Here is a 21290-nt window from a genome sequence, read left to right on the forward strand (position 1 = left end):
AGTTTCAATTAGAATCAGAAACAATTTAACACCTTTATACAACTTTCACAAACAATTTTCAACCTTTTCACTTTGGAAATTAAGTCGAAAGTCCTTTAAATAGTTTATGTTACTTTAATGTACAGCATGTATCTTTTTCCTAATAACCCGTAAATGTTATAAAACCGAAAATGTTACGTAACAATCCGAAATTGTAACGAAACGAAACGTTTTGTCGGCCGCTATTGTTATAAATAGTGTTGCAGAAACAATGTGATCCTTTCTCCGGCTACCTTGACATCGTTCCGAAGATTTTTTTAGACATCCAGATGTTAGTTGTAATATACATGGAGTATCATTTAATTTACTGCCTCGTTGGCCAAGTGGTTGCAAGTGCGACTGCCAGGCAAGGGGTCTCGCGTTCGATTCCTGGGTCGGACAAAGTATTACTGGGCTTTTTTTACCGATCTTACCGACCGGTGTACCGATCTTCTCATGATGCCATCTTCACCCGCAACACTAAAGGTGTTACAAATGCGTTTCATAGTCGAAACTACACTTTCGAACGAGCACCTAGCTTCACTGGCGGACAGACTGACAGACTATTGTTTATTTCTTTATTAAAACTACCTATTTATGGTTTAATTGGAATAAATTATTTGACTTTGACTTTAAGATAGCTGTCCTGTCAATAACCATATTTATTTTATTTTTTGATCGTGTCCAAACCGAAGATCCAGTCAATGTTCTTTCATTTCTTGAGTGAATAAATAAAAAGTAATGTATGAAGTAAGTACTTTAAAAGCAATCAAAATATTACACGTAAGTATTTACAAATTAGATACGCTTTTTAGATACATCCTTTTACATTCATTTGCATAAATGTTTGCTACTGGCAAATTACACCTATCTAACTTGAATTTTTAATTTTATTCGCTGTCTTGATGTCTATGTGTCTAGAAATCCAACAGTACCTTTAGTATAAGTTTGTTTTACGTTTAACGAGATCGAAACGAGAGCACGAGTATAAACCTTTCGAACAAAAAAAGAATTTGGAAAATCGGTACACAATTTTGGCGAAGTAATTGGGGAACAAATAACAAATATCAGAACTTAATACTTCCTCCTTTTTTGAAGTCGGTAAAAAGCTCGGACTCCGGTTTTATATTCGACATATTTTATTAAGATTTTGGTTAAAGGAAATTATATACTCCTGCCGATCCCCTGTGTTGATAAAAAGAATGACGTTGCTATTGTTTATTCACTTACTATACTCGTATCAATAACATATTATTATTAATTCTAACAATAACAAACATGATTATAAATAAATTAATTAACAAGACATATTTACTACTATAAATCTTCGACGTAATAAACTTGTAACTATATTAATTAATAATGCTGATTTATTGCCTTCCTCGATGAATGAACAACACAAAAAATAATTTTCAAATTCGAACCAGTAGTTCCGGAGATTAGCTCATTCAAACAAACAAAATAAAAAAAGCAACGTCACGCCTTTTATCCTCGAAGAAGTGCACATTACGGCACGTAATACCACTGTACAATGTACACCCACTTTTCACCATTTGTGTTATTTTAAACCTTATGTTATAATATTACCATACAAAAAACATAGCTTACCTGAGTCCGTTTCCACCAGTGCTAAGCTATATGTGCCAATAAATATGATTGGTGGAAACCAAACGTATCCACAGCAACGTAGCATAGCACATCTCTATTGAAAAAGCGCCCATACGGTAAGCACTTAAACATTTTAAAACCAAGTTTGAAATACATCCTTGAAACATTCGTTGTGAATCATTTCGTAAATAATACCAATACTAAGTAGCCTTGTTACAAATAATTTTCGTAGAAAACGTAACAAGACGGACAAACAAGATCCAATTTAAAGATTGTCTGCGAAGCCACGAATATTGACAAGGCTCTAATCATCACGACAGCATTTCGGAACCCTAAAAGGATATAATAAAGCAAGGTTAAGCTACAGTCTGCGAGGATCAATTACGGATGGGCGAGCGTGTTTTGAAAGTTTAGTTTTGTTTCGTAGAAATAATTTTCTGTTGTTCCTTGAAGATTATAAAGTGTGAGAGAGCTATGCTTCGGCACGAATGGGCCGGCTCGACCGAAATGATACCACAGCTTCACAGAAAACCGACGTGAAACAACGCTTGCGTTGTGTTTCATTGTATGATTGAATTACACCTTTCCCAATCTTACCAATTCTTGATTCCCCAAAAACCCTTAAATTTCTAACCCCCAAAAGGCCGGCAACGCGCTTGTAACGCCTCTGGTGTTTCGGGTGTCCATGCGCGATTACCATTGCTTACCATCAGGTGATCCGTCTGCTCGTTTACCGGCTTATACTATAAAAAAGCTAGACGATAATATATGACGATAGTAATTAGCATGAATCGAACCTTTGGTCAGCATTCACGCTTGCGACAATGCGATAATTCTATCAATCAGACAATGTGATTTCGATTCATTGATTCAACTATAAACAAGAACTAATAAAACTATTTTTATGTGAACATAACTGTAACATCATTTCTAAGATCCAATTTTTCAAGCAAGCTTCATAATTAGCAAAAAAAAAACACTAATGAGGTATACAAAAAAAAATTCTGTGAGAAAGTTGTAATCATGAGTACAATTACATGTTTAAGTAGTCTTCACTAAGTACCAGTCACAATATAAAATAAATGAATAATTTGCAACAGAAAATTACCTATTGACTGCCTCGTTGGCCGAATGGTTGCAATTGGGACTGCCGGACAAAGGGTCTCGGGTTTGATTCCCGAGTCGGGCGAAGTATTACTGGGCTATTTTCGGTTTTTCGAAAATTTCACGGAGTCTGGAAATGTGCCCGGTATATGGCAATAGGCTCATCACCTATTACATGGGACTTACAACATAAATTGTGAAATGTGCATTGGCATTACATGCCATAATCTGCCTACCCCTTCGGAGATTAAAGGAGTGATGTTACAAAACGAATTTATAAGGGTTCCGTTTTCTGCCATTTGGCTACAGAACCCTAAAAAAGCTAGACGATAATATATGACGATAGTAATTAGCATGAATCGAACCTTTGGTCAGAATTACGCTTGCAACATTGCGATAACTCTACCAATCAGGCAATGTGATTTCGATTCACTGATTCAACTATTGTCAAAAAAAACTATTTTTATATGAACATAACTGTAACAACATAATTTCTAAATCACTTCAGTTTTTCAAGGCTTTGTAAAAACTTCATAATTAGCAAAAAATACTAATGAGGTATACTAAGGAAAAGTTTCTGTGGGAAAGTTGTTTGCAATCATGAGTACAATCATTGTTATAATATCGTTCACTTAATTATTTACCAGTCACCCTATTATAAATAAATGAATATTTTTAACTAAAAATTACTTATTAATCTTGTACAGTTATTTCAATAATTTTATTATAATTTTCGTGAGACATACTAAATTAATTATTATGTTAAGGCTTGTCTCTCTCGAGTCGACCCGTTTCTAGCTCATGCTCGAGGCTCAATTTGAGCAATTTTACCGCGCACTCGACGCGGCAGGTAACTAGTCAATCCTCGTCGTTCCACATGAGTAAGCCGATAAAAATAAACAGTTATTTACTCACAAACTAACTCAGTTTTTCATTAATAATTAGTTAACACGAAAGACTAGGTTCGACCAATAATGTCCAATTTGAGATAAAATTATAGTATTTTGCCATTTTTGTACTTTTGTAACAATCTATCATTTGGATTTAATGATAATACCTAATGTATTATTATATTATATTAGAATTGTTAAAAATAAACTCGTTTTATTTATTTGACCAATTTGAATCGGCTAATTTAAAAAATTAACGGCCGTAGTCAGGGTCATTCTAAGCAATTGTTTTCGATACAAAATCGTTATTAAGGAATGGTTTAATTAAGTAATCGTTAAATGTCTGTGAGTACGGCAGTTAGTTTATGTTCTTAAGCAACGTAACGTCACGTCTTTTATCCCCGAAAGGGTAGGCAGAGGTGCATATTACGGCATATATTGTGTATATGTGTATAAGCCTGTAAACAGCAGATCGATTGTCACCTGATGGTAAGCAATATTTACCACCCATGGCCACCTGAAACGCTAGAACATTAAAGTGTGTTGCCGGTTTTTTTGGTGATTATTAAGGGTTGTTAGGGAATCGGAGATTGGGAAAGGGGGTAATAGGGCCCCGGTAACCTCATTCATACAACCGAAGCATGGCTCTCCCACACTTAAATAATACACTCACTATAAGCTCATATTAGTGTATTTTTCTTAAATAATAAAATGGCATGATGTTACATAAAAGATATTTTACCTTCCATCTAAATGAATGACAGATGAACAACAAAGGCGCAACTGTCAAAAGCTCATCACAATCTCATGGGAAAGAGTTCACAATTTGCACTTACACAGCTATGCGAGGACACCTGTGACTTATATATTTTGGAATGTTCAAAAACAGCACAACCGCATATCAAGATACACCAAAAATTTCTACACATTGCCAATCAATTTTGACACTTATAACATAGAAAATAGAGTCGATAATTCAATGAAGGTTTGTTGAATTTTAGTGTACGTTGACTTGCTGTTCTGTGCTCATTGTGATAAGGTCACGGTTCATTCAATCGTGTTATTGTAGACCTCATTATGCTGAGCATCACAATTATTTACACAAGGTTGCTTTGACACGCTCAAACTTCAACTTTTAATGTCTTTTTTTTTAGCTTTTTACTAAGTTTCGTTAAAGTAGTCTAATTCGTACTTAGAGATATTTAATGGTTACTTAACCCAGCCCTTTTTTGAGGGGGGAAAATCATCCAATGACTTCTCCCGCCTTGGGTGTGGCGAGAGGGAGTGCCAGACTAGTAGACTAGTACTGACTAAAAACCACCCCGTTCCTTCTCCTGCTTTGAGCCGGAGCCCCGGTAACCTTTTACGTTGTCCGTAGCTCCGGATACTTAATCCAGCCCTTAGTAATTGTTTTCGGAACTAAATCGTTACTAAGGAATAGTTTAAGTGGTAAATAAATGCCAATGATGCTATTAATTTCTAAATTCTATTTCAACTTCTTTCCGCTCTACTAATAATATTTGAAGCTGACGTTTTCTTTGTTTGTTTGTATGAGCTAATTTTCGGAAGTACTGGTTCGATTTGAGTCATTCTTTTTGTGTTGAATAATGCATTTATCAAGGAAGGTTATAAGCTTTAAAACATCATACTATGACTAATAGAAGCTGAGCAGTGGGTGATAAAATATATATTTTTATAAATACGTATGTAACTCACGTCTGTCTCTACTTTATGCCTAAACCACCAAATTGTTACGAATCTTACATACCTCTTACGCTTCATCAACAGGCAATCCTATATAAAAAAAACAAAATAAATCACTTATTTTATCCGTTCTGATACACGCACAAAAACATGTTACTTAGTTGCATTTAATTAATAATAAGTTAATTATAGCAGACGTGTGCGCATCCATTATAAATTATAAAAGGACATAGTCACTGATTATGTATTAGTAATATATTGAAGGAATTATTAATTTATAGTTTACACATATGTTTTTAATTATATATTATCGTGGCATAGCATGTATCATACATACATACGTAGGTACCTATACATATACACGGTGTAACAAAAAGGGGGTATACATATCAAGTGCACGGTTTCTAGATAACATAACAAACGATACGGGAAGGGTTTTTTAAATTCATGTTTTCATGGAACGAAGTTATGAATTTTTCCAATACATAAAATTCCAGAAACCGAACATCAAAATTAGGTAGATACAGGTACTAGGCGATCAGATTTACAGAAGAAATGTTTCGTAATTAGCGAGTGACCCCTGTAGTGTTGTGACACGTTATAAAATCAAGCACCATACGACACCAAGTATTTGGTACCAATTTTTTTAAACGTGTTTTAAGCTGAAACTTTGTGTAGAGATTCTATTCAACCTGTATTCTTCAGTGCTTCTTGATGTATATGGGTATTTTGTTACACGCTGTATATTATCATGTCATTGCATGTATCATACGTACATACGTATGTACCAACATATACATTATTAAAACCTAATACCCATGTATGGTACTTAGTGGTATATTTGACCCACTTTTGTCTTTACTGCTGCCTCGTTGGCCGAGTGGTTGCAAGTGGGTAAGGGGTCTCGGGTTCGATTCTTAAGTCAGGTGAAGTATTGCTGAACATTTTTGGTTTTTCGAAAATTTCTTAGTAGCAGCACTGAGTTTGGAAATGTAAACGGTATATGGCAATAGGCTCACCACCTATTACATGGGACTTATAATATAAATAGTGAAAAGTGGGTGTACATTGTACAGTGGCATTACTTGATGTAATGTCCACCTCTGCCTACTCCTTCGGGGGTAAAAGGCGTGACGATATATACCTATTTACCTATATACCATTGGACGATCGACTTCAGGAACACAATGTATACCAATAATGCATTCTTTCACTAAACTTGTACTTCCAACTATAAAACCACTCCGGAGCTGCGGACTGCCTAGCGGGATACCGGGGCTCCGACTCGAAAAGCAGAAGTAGGAACGGGGTGGTTTTTAGACAGTAAGAATCTGACACTCTCTCTCGTTTCGCCCAAAACGGGATAAATCATTGGATGATATTTTTCCATTAAAAAAAATAGGTGCTCTAACATCATCCGGTATGAATCATTTTAGTTAAAATTATTCATTGTTTAAGCGAAATACAGACAAACAAACTATTAATGGTCATGACCAATTGATACAGGTCCTCCATTAGTTAAAACTAAAATAAGATTCTAAGTATTAACCACTAGGTGTGTCTCGTGGAATCACTCGTTGAAATCTTCTTCTTCCAAAGATAATTTTATTGTAGTCAATACAATATGCCTCTGGTCGAGTGGTCGCAAGTGTGACTTCCAGACAAGGGTTTTTATTCGAAAATTTCTCAACAGTAGCACGGAGTGTGAATATTGTACCCAGTAGATGGCAATAATCTCACCCCCTATTACATGGGACTTATAACACAATTGATAAAAATGAGCGTACATTATATAGAGGCATTACGTGCCGTAATGTGCACCTCTGCCTACCTCTTCGGAGATAAAAGGCGTGACAATAAGTATGTCTCTTCAAATTATTATCTTCGATGTAGGTACGTTCTTTTTTTGAAACGACTTCAAAAATTTTAACTTAATTTTAAGGAGGTGTTCAGTTGGACCTGTAAGTATGTATATATGTTTGAGCGCGATTTTCTCGCGTTTCACTACACCGAATTTGAGGCGGTTTTCAACATAGTTTTTTTTTAGACTTAGGAGAAAGATTTAGGGATATTACATGACTTTGCAAAAAAAAGGAGGTTAAGTAGATAGGTAGAGCGGATTTTTTTTAACAAAATAAAAAAACTTACAATCAAACAAACAGACTATCCTATTAATAATATTACTTCCATGCAATTACGCATCAAAAGTTTTTTGATTTGGTTTTCCTGTTTTGTAGTCATAATAATCAAATAGGGTTTGCTCCTCCCTATATATAAAGCGACTTACCTAACAACAATAAATCAGTTCAGTTTCCTACTAACTCACGTTCAATATTTTCAAAATTAAATTAAATTTAAAATGTTCAAACTTCTCCTTTTGTTGTTCATCTGTTTCGTAGCTTTGTGCTCATCAACGTACATAACTCCACAAATGAAATATTCCTGTCCAGAAGGGTATAGGCAGTACTTTGCTTTGTGTGTGCCGTAAGTATTTTCTGAATTATTTGTTAACTTCATTTACTTTTTTTATCCGGAGCTGCGGCCTGCCTGTTGGCTTTACCGGGCCTCCGGCTCTAAAAGCAGGAGTAGGAACGGGGTGTTTTTTAGTCTGTAAGAGACACTCCCTCTCGCTTTTCGCCCAAGGCGGGAGAAGTCATTAGATGATTTTCCCCCTCAAAAGAAAAAACCTCTTTTTTATGGTATAAGCCGGTAAACGAGCAGACTGACCTGATGGTAAGCAATCGCCGCCGCCTATGAACACTTGAAACACCAGAGGCATTACAAGTGTATTGCCGGCCTTTTGGTGGTTAGGAATTTAAGGGTTGTTGGGGAATCGGGGATTGGAAAGATTAAGAAGGGGGGTAATTGAGCCCCCAATAGCCCAACGTAAGCGGTATCACTCCGGTCGAGCCGGCCCATTGGTGCCGAAGCATGGCTCTCCTACACTTAAATAAACGTCTTAAACCTATTTTTATTTTGCTATCTATAGTCTATAAAGTAATGAGTGTAAAAAGCTTTTCAATACTTAAATGTTTGTCCCTTGCATATTATTCATTTAACACAAAGTATAATTTTTTCACAAAGAAATATAGCATATTAAAGTTTATTGAAGGTTATTAAAGTATATCGATGTACGGTTCCTATTCGTGTTCATTTTTTTTTCAAATGGATTTTATATATATTTTTTTTTGTGTTTTATTTGCAGTGATAAAATGTGGGACGAACTAATGCAATGAGGCTGCAACAGTAAAAAACAATAATTATTAAAAAGTAATCTACGACTGGTCCGCAACGCATTTGCGATGCCTCTGGTATCGCAAGTGTACTGAGGCTACGATGTTCACTTACCATCAAGCGGACTGTAAGCTACGTTGGAACCAAAATATTTTTTTAATCATCACCATCGACTCGACTACTGTTGAACAAAAGCCTCTCCAATATCCCACCACTGAACTTGATCTTCTACTCTTCGCATGCAACGGATATCATCACTCCAACTAGCTGGCTTCAATACACGTTTATCCCAACGATCATGATTGTGCAATAGTGTGTTTTTCACTTTAGCAACAATCAATTTGGTTAGTGTTTATTCTTAAACGGTTTTATTTAGCTCGCCCCGTTTGATGTTTGGTTTACACAAAAAGGCTGTAAGCGCACGGTTCACGCACTGACAGCGCGCTTACAGCATTTTCCCGCGGCCGTGCCGTTATTGTCTGCAATGACCCTTAATCTTGATGACCAAACTATGTTTCTTTTTCCACAAATACGATATCAAACTTAGGGGCTTGGTAGGTAGAATATAGCTTTTTAAAACCGTTTAACTTAAAAAATGATTTTATGTATTACTTGTTTTAAAACAAATAAGACGTAATGTAATGTTTAACATGGCTAATAAGTTAGACTAAGTTATTGTATGTAGTTTAAATACCAGTAATTACTACTTTTAACTTTAAAATATACTAAAATGTACCTATGTAATACTCTGCAAAAGAAACGCTTTATAAATAAATTTTAATATTTATTAAATGTTGTTGTTTTTCAATTCCTCATCATCAGCAGCTTGTAAAAGACATATCACACTTCAACGGCACTGCTCCAACTCAGCAATAAGCTTTTCATTTTGAAAATAAAAACCATATCCGTTGATCGTTAGTCGAAATTGCTATCGATTGACCAAAGAAGCAGGTGATGTTTTTGTGAAACAGGAAAAAACACGAATCACGCAACACTACAGCGATCAAAATAATGCATCTAAAATTACTTCCATCTTGCACACAGAATGTTGCCACAAAACTTTAATTCAAGTTGACCCGATAAACATCGGTCACTTCAATCTCCTACAACCTGCGTCTACGCATAACCAGACAACAAGACCTCTGCGCACATCACCGTTCATACGAAACTGAACTTTAACTCTTACGTAATAAGGTGTATTCAACTTAGCAAGTTGCACGTGAGAGAGGTTTGGTTAAACTGGTCATGTTACTGCTTTAATTAAAGATAGTTTAACGTAACAAGTCTTATCTAACGTATAGTTGCGCCTCGCGGCGTTGCTCGCATTTCCCGTGGGAATTTAGATTTCACACTTTACTTTAAAATAGGGTTACAGGAAGTCTAAGTGACATAATGGATAGATCTAGACTTTCAACGAAGTAACTAAGTGTCGGTAAATATTTTTTTATTTAGAAATAACTATAATGTTCTAGTGAATCTTTTTTTAAGAGGGGAAAATCATCCAATGACTAATCCCGCCTAGGGCGAGGCGAGAGGAACTGTCAGACTCTTACTGACTAAAAACCACCTCGTTCCTACTCCTGCTTCGAGCCGGAACCACGGTAAACCCGCTGGGTAATCCGCAGCTCCGGATCAGGCACAAGCCCTACTGGGCTCCATCTGCGGTGGTCAGATGGCTCTTTAAGGCGCGCGGGGAACGCGACACGCCGCACGCACGGGTTTCTTGTGTACCTAGTGTACTTTTACAGTATATTATATTTACTACTAGTGTTTCATTACGTCCTCTATGTGATGTGTACCAATTATAAACCATGATTAAGCACTGGTGGGTCGGTTTAACTGAATTGATTGATAACTGAATTTAAAAGGACTCACAGAAAAACAGCTTGAAACAACGCTTGCGTTGTGTCTCGTGAGTGAGATTATGGATGGCCAAATCTCCCCCACCTGTCTACATCTCTAAATTTTCAAATCATTAGACTAACGCCCGAATACTGACATGCTACTCAAATTACTACTAAGTTGTACTGAAATCTCGTGCTATCTCTGTCATTTACAAAGAATTTGTAAGGACCGAACTATATTTAAAATTTGACATTAAATATAAAAGCAAAAATACTATTACAATCCAAAAATGTCACACACACAAGACACAAACAAACACACACAATTTCAAACAATTTCAATCAACAACTTACATATTATGTATATAAAATAATTTCACACGCAGCCATAACTCACCATCACCATTATCGGATGCCGTGGGGTTCACTGGGTTAATACATGGACTACCAGATGAGCTGTATAAATATTAATGATGCTCCTAAATCGATGGCAGACAGTTTAAACATTCTCATACATACATACATATCGTCACGCCTTTAATCCCCGAAGGGGTAGGCAGAGGTGCACATTATGGCACGTAATGCCACTGTGTACACCCACTTTTCACAATTTATGTTGTAAGTCCCATGTAATAGGTGGTGAGCCTATTGCCATATACCGGGTACATTTCCAGACTCCGTGCTACCACTGAGAAATTTTCGAAAAAGCCCAGTAATACTTCGCCCGACCCGGGAATCGAACCCGAGACCCCTTGCCCGGCAGTCGCACTTGCAACCACTCGGTCAACGAGGCAGTTGAAACATTCTCCTATCGGGATATTCTTGGAGGATTAGTATTATTAGTAATTAGTTGTCTTCACTCGTTTATTTATGGGATTACATTTTAATGAAGTGGTCTACACTTTATTAGCTAGACGCCACTTACGACTAAAGTGAGGATGGGTAGATTCTGTGTGAGGAATAATATAAGTATAATAATTTTTGTGTGGGAGAACTGTGCTTTAACACAAATGATACCACGGCCTCACAGAAAACCGACGTGAAACAACGCTTGCGTGCTGATTTGTTTTGTACGTGTGGTTATCGGTCCAAATACTCCCTTTCCCAATGCCTGATTCCCCAACAACCCTTAAATTCCTAACCGCCAAACGTACTTGTAACACCTCTGGTATTTCTGGTGTCCCTAGGCGGCGACGATTGCTTACCCTTAGGTGATCCGTCTGCTCGTTTACCGACCTATATTCGTGCCGAAGCATGGCTCTCCCACACTAAATTGCGTATTAAAGAATCGTACCTCTTTTGATACTATAATAAAAAGGCTTTAAAATCTTCAGACAATATTTTCAGATTACCATACTCATCAACTACAATTCACCACTATATAAGTTAAATGCGTTTTACCCTATCATTGCGACACGATGACATTATAAAAATAAGTAGATATATAGTATATCATTACGTATATGCCACAAATTTTAATGACCGACCGCAAATGCCATCATAATATAATGCAGCACGCAATTTGTATCATCTTTACTTTAATACTAGGACTATTACAAGGCTGAATAACATCGCATTTAGTTTTAATGTAGATCCTAATAATAGCTTACTGAAGTCATTGTATAATGACTATCGTGAGACATACTGAATCAGTTTTACTTTCGTAAATAATACTAGAAGTATATATCATAGGCCTTTGTTTTTTTTTACTTGTAGAAATCCTTATGGATATACTTTATCTAGACGTTGTGCATCATACAGCAGGTCACGTTGGACTCTTACCGTATAAAATCACACTCTGTATCCATGAAAATAAAAGAGTCACTCTGATCGGATGCAGGTACCCGGATACAATAAACGAAGTCACCAGCCTAGCATAGGTTCCTCCTATGCACTAACATTTTTTTGTTTTAAAGTTAAAGTAAGCTATCTATGTATGCGTAGGTTTAAGAATGGTCCGAAGTTCGTTATCAGTTTAGGTGCGTCACTTCGATTATACAGAAGAAAAACCCAGAGTTAAGCAATATGTGTTTTCTAACAACGTTCTCTTAAATCTCAAATAATCTATCTGTATTTATAAAGCTGAAAAGTTTGTTTATTTGAACGCGCTAATCTCCGGAACTACTGATTTCAATAGAATAGAATTAGTTGTATTGAATTGTCAATTCAAATTCAAAGTCAAAGTCAAATCATTTATTCCAATTAAACCATAAATAGGTAGTTTTGAAATTTCAATAAATAAATAATAGTATATCTATCCGTAGGTTAAGCTAGGGTATTCATTCCATAGTGTAGCTTCGAATGGAGAAGAACGAGCAAGAGCTTATGTTACAAGTCCCATGTAATATTCGATGAGCCTATTGCCATATACTGGGTACAAATCCAGACTCCGTGCTGCAACTGAGAAATTTTCGAAAATCAGAAAATAGCTCAGTAATGATAAATAAAAAAATATGTATCTATATCTATATTTGATAAATAAAAATTATAAAGCTGAAAAAATTGATTTTTTGATCGCGCTAATCACCGGAACTACTGATTTTAATATATCGAGGAAGGTTATAAAACAACGATCAATGGGAACCGCACAGCGAGCGAAACCGTGCGAGTTTAACTAGTCCTGATATATTTGATCTTATCCCCAAGGAACAAAGTAATTCAAGATTCATAAGACCGTCGCATGCGCTCATTGAGTCTGAGGTAAGGTCATAGCAGCACAGCCGCAGATTCTGATCACGCCACAGCCATATAACTGAGATATATCGCACGCATCTATTGACTGGCAAACACTATGTATGAGGAGATGAGACACAGGTGTATGTGGTGGGTTTTGTGCCTTTTTTGCGAAGGGAAAATCATCCAATGACTTCTCCCGCCTTGGGCGAGGTGAGAGGAAGTGTCAGACTCTTACTGACTAAAAACCACCCCGTTCCTACTCCGGTAAACCCACTGGAATTGTGACACGCCGGACAAGGGGTCTCGGGTTCAATTCCCAAGTCGGAAAAAAATTATTGGGCCTTTTTTAGTTTTTCGAAAATTTCTCAGTTCTCAGTAGCACGGAGTCTGGAATTGTGTCCAGTATATGGCAATTGGCTCACCCCCTATAGGGACTTATAACGCAATGGTGAAAAGTGAGTGTACTCTTTGATTGTACAGTGGCATTACGTGCAGTGAGGTGCAGTTCTGCCTACCCCTATTTTTTAAAGGGGAGAAATCATCCTATGGCTTCTCCAGCCTTGGGCGAGGCGAGAGCGAGAGAGTGTCAGACTCTCACGGGTTAAAAGGTGTGACGATACAATAATAACCACATCTCTTCTTGTAATACATGATTAGAGTAGCTTAATCGGTAGATTTTATTTACAATCCTTTTAACCTTTGAAAATCATTCTTTTCTCTTCTATTTTTTATTCTTTCTTTAAAAGTGTTATCTTGTAACCTATTTGCAAAAGTTAATATGATTTATCATTTAATGTCCCATCTATACGGTGTACATAATCATGAGCTTCTGTTCGCAATGGTTTATGACATTTGCGGCTGAATGCGGGATGCCGTGCAGTCGTCAAGTACGCATGTACCGTCAGCAGTGACAGCCTATTATTATATTACTATTATTTATTGCGAGACATCCTCGTACTATTAATAGTAAGTAATAATGTGGCGCTTTGTGTCAAGGTCAAACGAAAATTGGTCATTAGGAGATGAGAATAACATATTGACCTGCTAATATTTTTAGGAATTTAATGGCTAAGGTACTCTATATTTATCGAGCTTGGCATAAATCATTATTGAGTTGTGTTTTTATCGGGTTTAATTTTTGGGCGGGTGAAATATAATGAAATAATTGTAAATGGGTAATAAAATTGGTTTTCGAGTACATAAATAGTCTACAAAGTAATCCCTTTTTTAAGGGGGAAAAATCATCCAATGGCTTTTTTCGCCTTGGACGAGGCAAAAGGGAGTGTCAGACTCTTTCTGACTAAAAACCACCTCATTCCAGACAGACTGACGGACAATTCAATTTGACGTTTCAAAAGTGCCTTATTTAGGATTAATTGAAATAAATGCTTTGACTTTGACTTTGACTTTGTCAGTGTTGTCTCAATAGTCGGAAAAAATCAAATTAGTACTTGCCATTGGTAGGTTATCAATCTCGTGCATGAGAAGCGGGCGTCTTAAATCCCTGGACCAGCCTGACATTGATGGACTGCACTGCAGGTGTAAAATTTTAAAGATCATCGCAATGCAAATGTCAAAACAGTGAAAGTTAATCTAACATTTAGAATTATTAATTTAAAGGTGTTTGATAATTACTTTGTTTTTAAATTATTTAATTATATAATGTAATGATTATGTTTGACATTTTGAAATAATTACATTATGATTAGACACAGGTGAAAATAATTAGTCTCACTATTCGAAGTCCGAATTACATAAAACGTTAGCCTTTTTTAAGGTATAATCCGGTAAACGAGTAGATGGATCACCTGATGGTAAGCAACGCCGCCGCCCATGGACATGGACAACGAAACACCAGAAGCGTTACAAGTGCGTTGCCAGCCTTTTTGGGGTTAAAACTCAAACTTTAACTTTAAATTTTTCTAAATTAAAAAAAAAATTAAGACGCTAAACAAAATAATAATATTTGTTTGTCTGTCTATACCATTGCGCCCTGTTATGTTAAGGTCGGCGATGCCGTTTCTGAGACGAACGCATAGAGATATACACACAGATACGCGTTCAATTTCTGATAAATACATATTCAAGCTTCTACGCATTTATGAGATCAGCAGAATGTATAGACAGTCAAGTTATTTTGTAGAGATGTGTCCTAGCAGGCGTATATACAGGGTTAAAGGTTAAGTCGACCTAAATCCTTTAAGACGTGATAGTTTACATAATTCCTGACTAAAATGCCGATAATTTGAAAACGGTTAAGTTTGGGATATGGGGTCCCATGGTCAAATCAGTCAGGAATGATGTAAACTATACGTTTTAAAGGATTTAGGTCGACTTAACCTTTAACCCTGTATAGAGGACCCTTAAAGGTCCAGATGATGGCCACCGGATAGGCTTTCATGAGGTAGAGTTATCACTCTTTAGTCTTTCTCCTGAAAAACGTAACGATCTTTAATAGGTTTTGCCTCGTCATCAAAAGAAAAATGTAAGAAAATAAAGAATCATCTAGTAAAATCGACAATTACATTGATTCAGTACCAGGTGAATAAGAGACCATTGGTTAGCTACTGGACCTATAAATCTGAATATAAACCTTTAAAACTGCTATCTGCATCATACCAGCCAAACAAGATGATAAAAAGTGTGAGAGAAGACTCTCCCTTCGGCACGAATGGGCCGGTTTAACCGGAGTGATACCACGGCCTCGAAAACCGACGTGAAGCAACGCTTGCCTTGTGTTTCGTCGTTTGAGTGAGGCATTACCGGAGGCCTAATTACCCCCTGCCCCCTTTGTTAATAAAAGGCCGACAACGCACTTGTATCGCCTCTGGTGTTTTAGGCGACCATAAGCGGTTGCGATTGCTTACCATCAAGTGATCCGTCTGATCGTTTACCGGCTTATACCATAAAAAAAATCTTATGTAGAGTAGACCCATAGTCCAGTGTCCAGCAGTGGACTACCACAGGCCATTAAAGACTACATTGTTGTTATTATTTAAATACTGCGGAAATGAGTGACAAAGTAATAAATATTATAAGGTAAATAAGTATAAATATTGTCGGTTACATAGTTGCTGACAGCTGTGTGTTATTGATGGGTGTATCAACATGCGGTCGCCATGAGCTCTGAATATATTAGTACCTGCATATGCCAGTACATAAAGTTATACTAATCAGGTTTCTTAGATAGATATTATTTTAACTCCTAGTTCCAACAAACCTACTTGTAGTTTACTTGTTCATTCTTCTCCTAATTTTGAACTGATCATGTAGTTTTATACTTATGGACAGACAGACAGATAACAGATGTTTAACATCAATATAGAATTGTCTGTCTCCCACGTAACGTGAAAGAACCATGCATGGGTAAGCGAGCCGTCTCGACCTCATAGAAGAGTCTTCATAGAGAGACCTCAAACCTAAAACTGTAATACGTGATTAAGGTTATCGAAGGAATAATACTATGTCCCATACCCAGGTCTGAAACTCCTAAAAGACTCTTGTAAAATCCCCTGGTGGTAGGGGTTTTTTTTGAAAGTGTAAATCATCCATTTATTTTTTGAGGCTTTAATCATTAAATGACTTCTCCAGCCTAGGGTCAGGTGAGAGGGAGTGTCAGACTCTTACTGACTATAAAACCACCCCGTTCCTACTCCTGCTTTTCGAGCCGGAGCCCCGGTAAACCCGCTAGGTAGTCCGCAGCACATAGACACCCTAACACTTAGGTTCTGATGACGTCACCCAGGAATGTCTAACTACCTAGGAAGTGATCTTCATTGCTTATAGAGACAACATCGTAATTCAGTCTAGACATTAATCTAGCCACTTTGAGATTGCCTAGAAAGATAGTATTTAAAAACTGCATCATCTTATTGCTACTAGATACCTAATCTAGTCGTAAAAGAGGTTTTTTTGAGATTTAACAAGCCGACGAAAAAAGATAATTTCTGAATAATCTTTACCGAAAAAATCGCTATTTTTCAATATTTTCAATTGGGGTTTCAAAACCCCATATTACTTTTTTGTCGATAAAATTAGATATAGTACTCAGCCTTAACGGATTAGAAGTCCCACACCTATCACATTATATAACGAAACACTGGAATTAAAGGCTCCAATGTATTATATGAAATTGACAATATGTTCATAATACTGTTCTTTCTATTTTCTCAATTAAGTACCTTTATCGGGTCGATAATAAGTATTTTTCGCATATAGCAAAAAGTCTACTAATTTGATTGTGTTGAATCTCTCTCTCTAAATTTAAAGTTGTGGTGAATCTCCAAGTTCAAGACTTCTCATCCATGAGAGTGCGGTTTCGAAACCTACCAACGGCGAATACCAATGTGACTTATTCCGAGTTATACGCACTTTCTATGATTATTTAGACACTACTGACTAACGGTGAAGGAAAAAATTGTGAGGAAAGCTGGGCTTTTAATTTCTGATATTTATAAAAAGAAATCGCCAACCCGCATTGAGTAAGCGTGGTGATCAATCACAAAACCTTCTCTGTGTGAGAAGAAGCCTTTGGTCAGCAGTGGCCACTTATAGGCTGTTGATGTGAAACATCCAGATGTCATCAATCATTAATTTCTTAATAGATTACAAATATTTATTTAACTACATTTTCTATTATATACTTAAGTTTACTTTAGCACATAACAAACTATGTGTTTGTTATTGACTAAGCCATACTTTTATAGCTATTTAGTTCTCTATAAAAGACATATAAACGTATTTATTGCAATATAGTTATAATAATCGTAAATAATTATTGAATTACATACATTTGCAATGCATTCTCTATTTGTAAGCAGAATTCTATGTTATGTTATGTACTTAGAAGTAATTATTAATATGTTTTATGTAGCACTAACTCTTTGATCGAAACTTTGCAATTAAATTAAATCATACTATCACACTTCATACTATATTAATATTTTATAAATGTGAAAGTTTGTTTGTATGTTTGTCCGTCAATGACGCTGAAACTATTGATCAGAGACAGAGTATGAGCTGACCTGGGTAAAAGGATACTTTTTATCCTACTTTAAATCTAAATCATTATTTAATACTTAATCTTCATTATTTAATTAGTCACAATTAATTATATTTACCTAACCTACAGTCAAACTTTACTCCTTCTACTGTTAAAAACTGCATGAAAATCTGTTCATTCGTTTTAGAAAGCATCACTGCCTATTCGGGAAAGACAAGCAAACATGACGAAACACTTTGTTTTATAATCAGTAAGTATAGCATAACGTTGTATTTTTTTTTCTCGAAATGTTAAGACAACAAAGTAACAATAAATTAAAAGTACCATTTTGTCTCAATACATCAAAGCAGGAGAAGGAACGGGGTGGTTTTAGTCAGTAAGAGTCTGACACTCCCTCCCGCCTCATCAATGAGTCCACAGATCGAAAAATCCTCTAAATTGAAATCAAATTCACGACACATTGCTCAACAACCATGCTTCTAACTAATTAAATACTTTATATGAATGCTAATCATTTAACATAATTACTAAACAACAACCATTAGAAACTAATTGACCACAAGAAGACTATAATTTATAATAATAATATAAAATGACTGAACAGCGTAATAAAACACACCTACTTTAGTTATACTACTTGTTTATTATTAATAAAAAGTACATAGTGTAGAGCCCAGGATAATAAAGTACCTATAATTAAACAAAGTTTCATTGTAATCCGACCGGTAGTTTTTGCGTGATGCGTGAACATACAGACAGACAACCACTTATTTTATATCACATTTTTGGTTTCATTTTCAGTTTAATAACATCCTCTACTATTTGTTTTATTATATGTATAGATTAATATTTGCTACTCAAGCGTAGTTTCACCCGATCTGCTCGGCTCCTATAATATCTATAGCCTATATAGCTTTCTTCAATAAACATCTAAAGAAGAGAAAGATACGTCTGTTTCTTTTGTAATTACATAATTTTTCACCCACTACTTGGTTCCTATTGGTCAAGGCACGATGTTTTATAGCCTCTAACCTTACTCAATAAACGCACTTTTCAAGACAAAAATAATTACTCTTTTTCAATACAGTAGTTCCTCTTTTTCTCACAACAGTTATTATAAACCAACAAACTCTTCAGCTTCGTATAATCTATTAAAGTAGGTATAGATTATAACATGTCATCATGTTTGTTTTATAATTATTTATTTATTACTAGTTTCCGATAAATTAATTATTAAATGCAGTCAGTACATAAATGCTCTAAAGGATGCATAATATATTTTAAACTTAACTACGTTGTTCAGTCTACTCGTATAAGTAATAAAATATCTCTAGAATTCCATCTATATTTAGATATATTTTTTTACATTTGATGGTTCGACATTTGGTCTCTATCTCGCCTGATGGTAAGTGATGATGCTGATGATGATGATGCTGTGATGATGATGATGATAATGTAGTTATCTGTGGTCGTCCCACTGCAGGGCGAAGGCCTCCCTACCCTCCTTCCACTCCTCTCTGTGGAAAATTTTATTCTGGGTTTGTTTTCATGTTTAGACAAATGCCCTTTAATTATGTATTTATCCAAATGTACACATGAATGCAATAAATAATTTGAGTTTAAGTTTGAGTTTGAGTTTTCTTATCGTATCTTATCTATCTTAGCTAAACATAAAAAATATAAAAAATATATTAGGTACTTACGCATACTACTTTATTTATATTCATAAACAAACCTAATGTTAACATTATTACATTAATCATTAATTAAACGTATAATTAATCCATATAAGGAAGCTCTCAGTTAACATTGTACTATTATATCGCTAAGGAGGTAAGCAGTGGGCGAGGTTTGGCGGTTACTGTACAGCTAGTGGGCTCAGCAGAGGTGTAAAATATTGGCAAGTACGGGTGAAGAAAGACGTAAGTAGCATTAATTAGGTGTAATGGTTGTGATTTACGATTAGTCTGTTGTGTAGGTAAAGTTTAATTAAAATTCTGAGAGTCTTAATAACCTGAAAATAACGTATTTAAATAGAAAATATAAACCATTTTCTTGTACTGCGGTTTCCGAAACTCAAACTTACTTTATTGTTAACCATCTCAATACAGATTGGCTTCGCTACCAGAGATGTGCTATGCTACGTTGCTGTGGATGCGTTTTGCTTCCACCAATCATATTCATTGGTACACATAGCATAGCACTGGTGGAAATTGACTCAGCTAAGCCAGGTTTTTTTTTATATGGAAAGATGCGTGCTATTGATGGCTTCCCTACTATTGATACATCGCATACTCGAGCTGCGCATCTTCCTCGCACAGCTACATAGTTTAGAATCAGTGGAAACGGTCACATAGTTTCACAGCTATCTCATAAACATTTCTAACAATAAAGTTAATTTTCCCTTAAAAACTATACATCCCTTTTTTCTTTATTTTAGGGGGAAGATCAACCAATGACTTCTCCCGCCTTGTACGAAGAGGAAGTGTCAGACTCTTACTGACTATAAACCACCCCGTTCCTACTCCCGCCCAAGTAAACCCGCTAAGTTAGTCCGCAGCTCCGAACCATACATACCTACGTTGATACCCCACCGATGACATCAATTCGTATAGTTGTATACAACGTGTAACAAAAAGGGGGTATACATATCAATTGCACGGTTTCTAGATAACATAACAAACGATACGGGAAGGGTTTTTTAAACTCATGTTTTCATGGAACGAAGTTATTAATTTTTCAAATCGCGCCGCCGCGGTAATCAAAATTGGGTAGACAGGTACTAGGCGATCAGATTGACAGAAGAAATGTTCCGTTGTATTCGCGAGTGATCCCTGTAGTGTTGTGACATGTTTGTATGAATAGAAATCAAGAACCATGCGATATCAAGTATTTTGGTACAATTTTTTAAAACGTATTTTAAGCTGAAACTTCGTGTAGAGATTCTATTCAACCTGTATTCATCAGCGCTTCTTGATGTATATGGGTACTAGCGGACCCGACAGACGTTGTCCTGTCTACACGTCTTTAATTTGAAAATTTTAAACTTTTTTTAATAAGCTAAAACATTCTGGACCTTTTTGATGAAAATTGTTATTCAAATGTTATGACAATATCTAACGTCATTCATATTTACCCGACTGCGCCAGAAGGAGGGTTATGTTTTTCGAGTGTATGTATGTATGTATGTATGTATGTATGTATGTATGT

The 21290-nt window shown here is 35.9% G+C and overlaps 2 long non-coding RNA genes across 2 annotated transcripts in view; one reads left to right on the forward strand and one right to left on the reverse strand.

Moving 5' to 3' along the window:
• The window catches only part of LOC126911656 (uncharacterized), a 229375-nt gene that overhangs the window by 136600 nt on the left and 71485 nt on the right, over window positions 1–21290 (reverse strand). The window lies entirely within an intron of this gene.
• LOC118276980 (uncharacterized) lies at window positions 7541–9350 on the forward strand. Its single transcript, XR_007706172.1, has 2 exons — window positions 7541–7808; window positions 8530–9350. It is a non-coding gene; the product is annotated as an uncharacterized LOC118276980 (long non-coding RNA).

Source organism: Spodoptera frugiperda, chromosome 17 (assembly GCF_023101765.2).
Source record: "Spodoptera frugiperda isolate SF20-4 chromosome 17, AGI-APGP_CSIRO_Sfru_2.0, whole genome shotgun sequence".
Taxonomy (NCBI): domain Eukaryota; kingdom Metazoa; phylum Arthropoda; class Insecta; order Lepidoptera; family Noctuidae; genus Spodoptera; species Spodoptera frugiperda.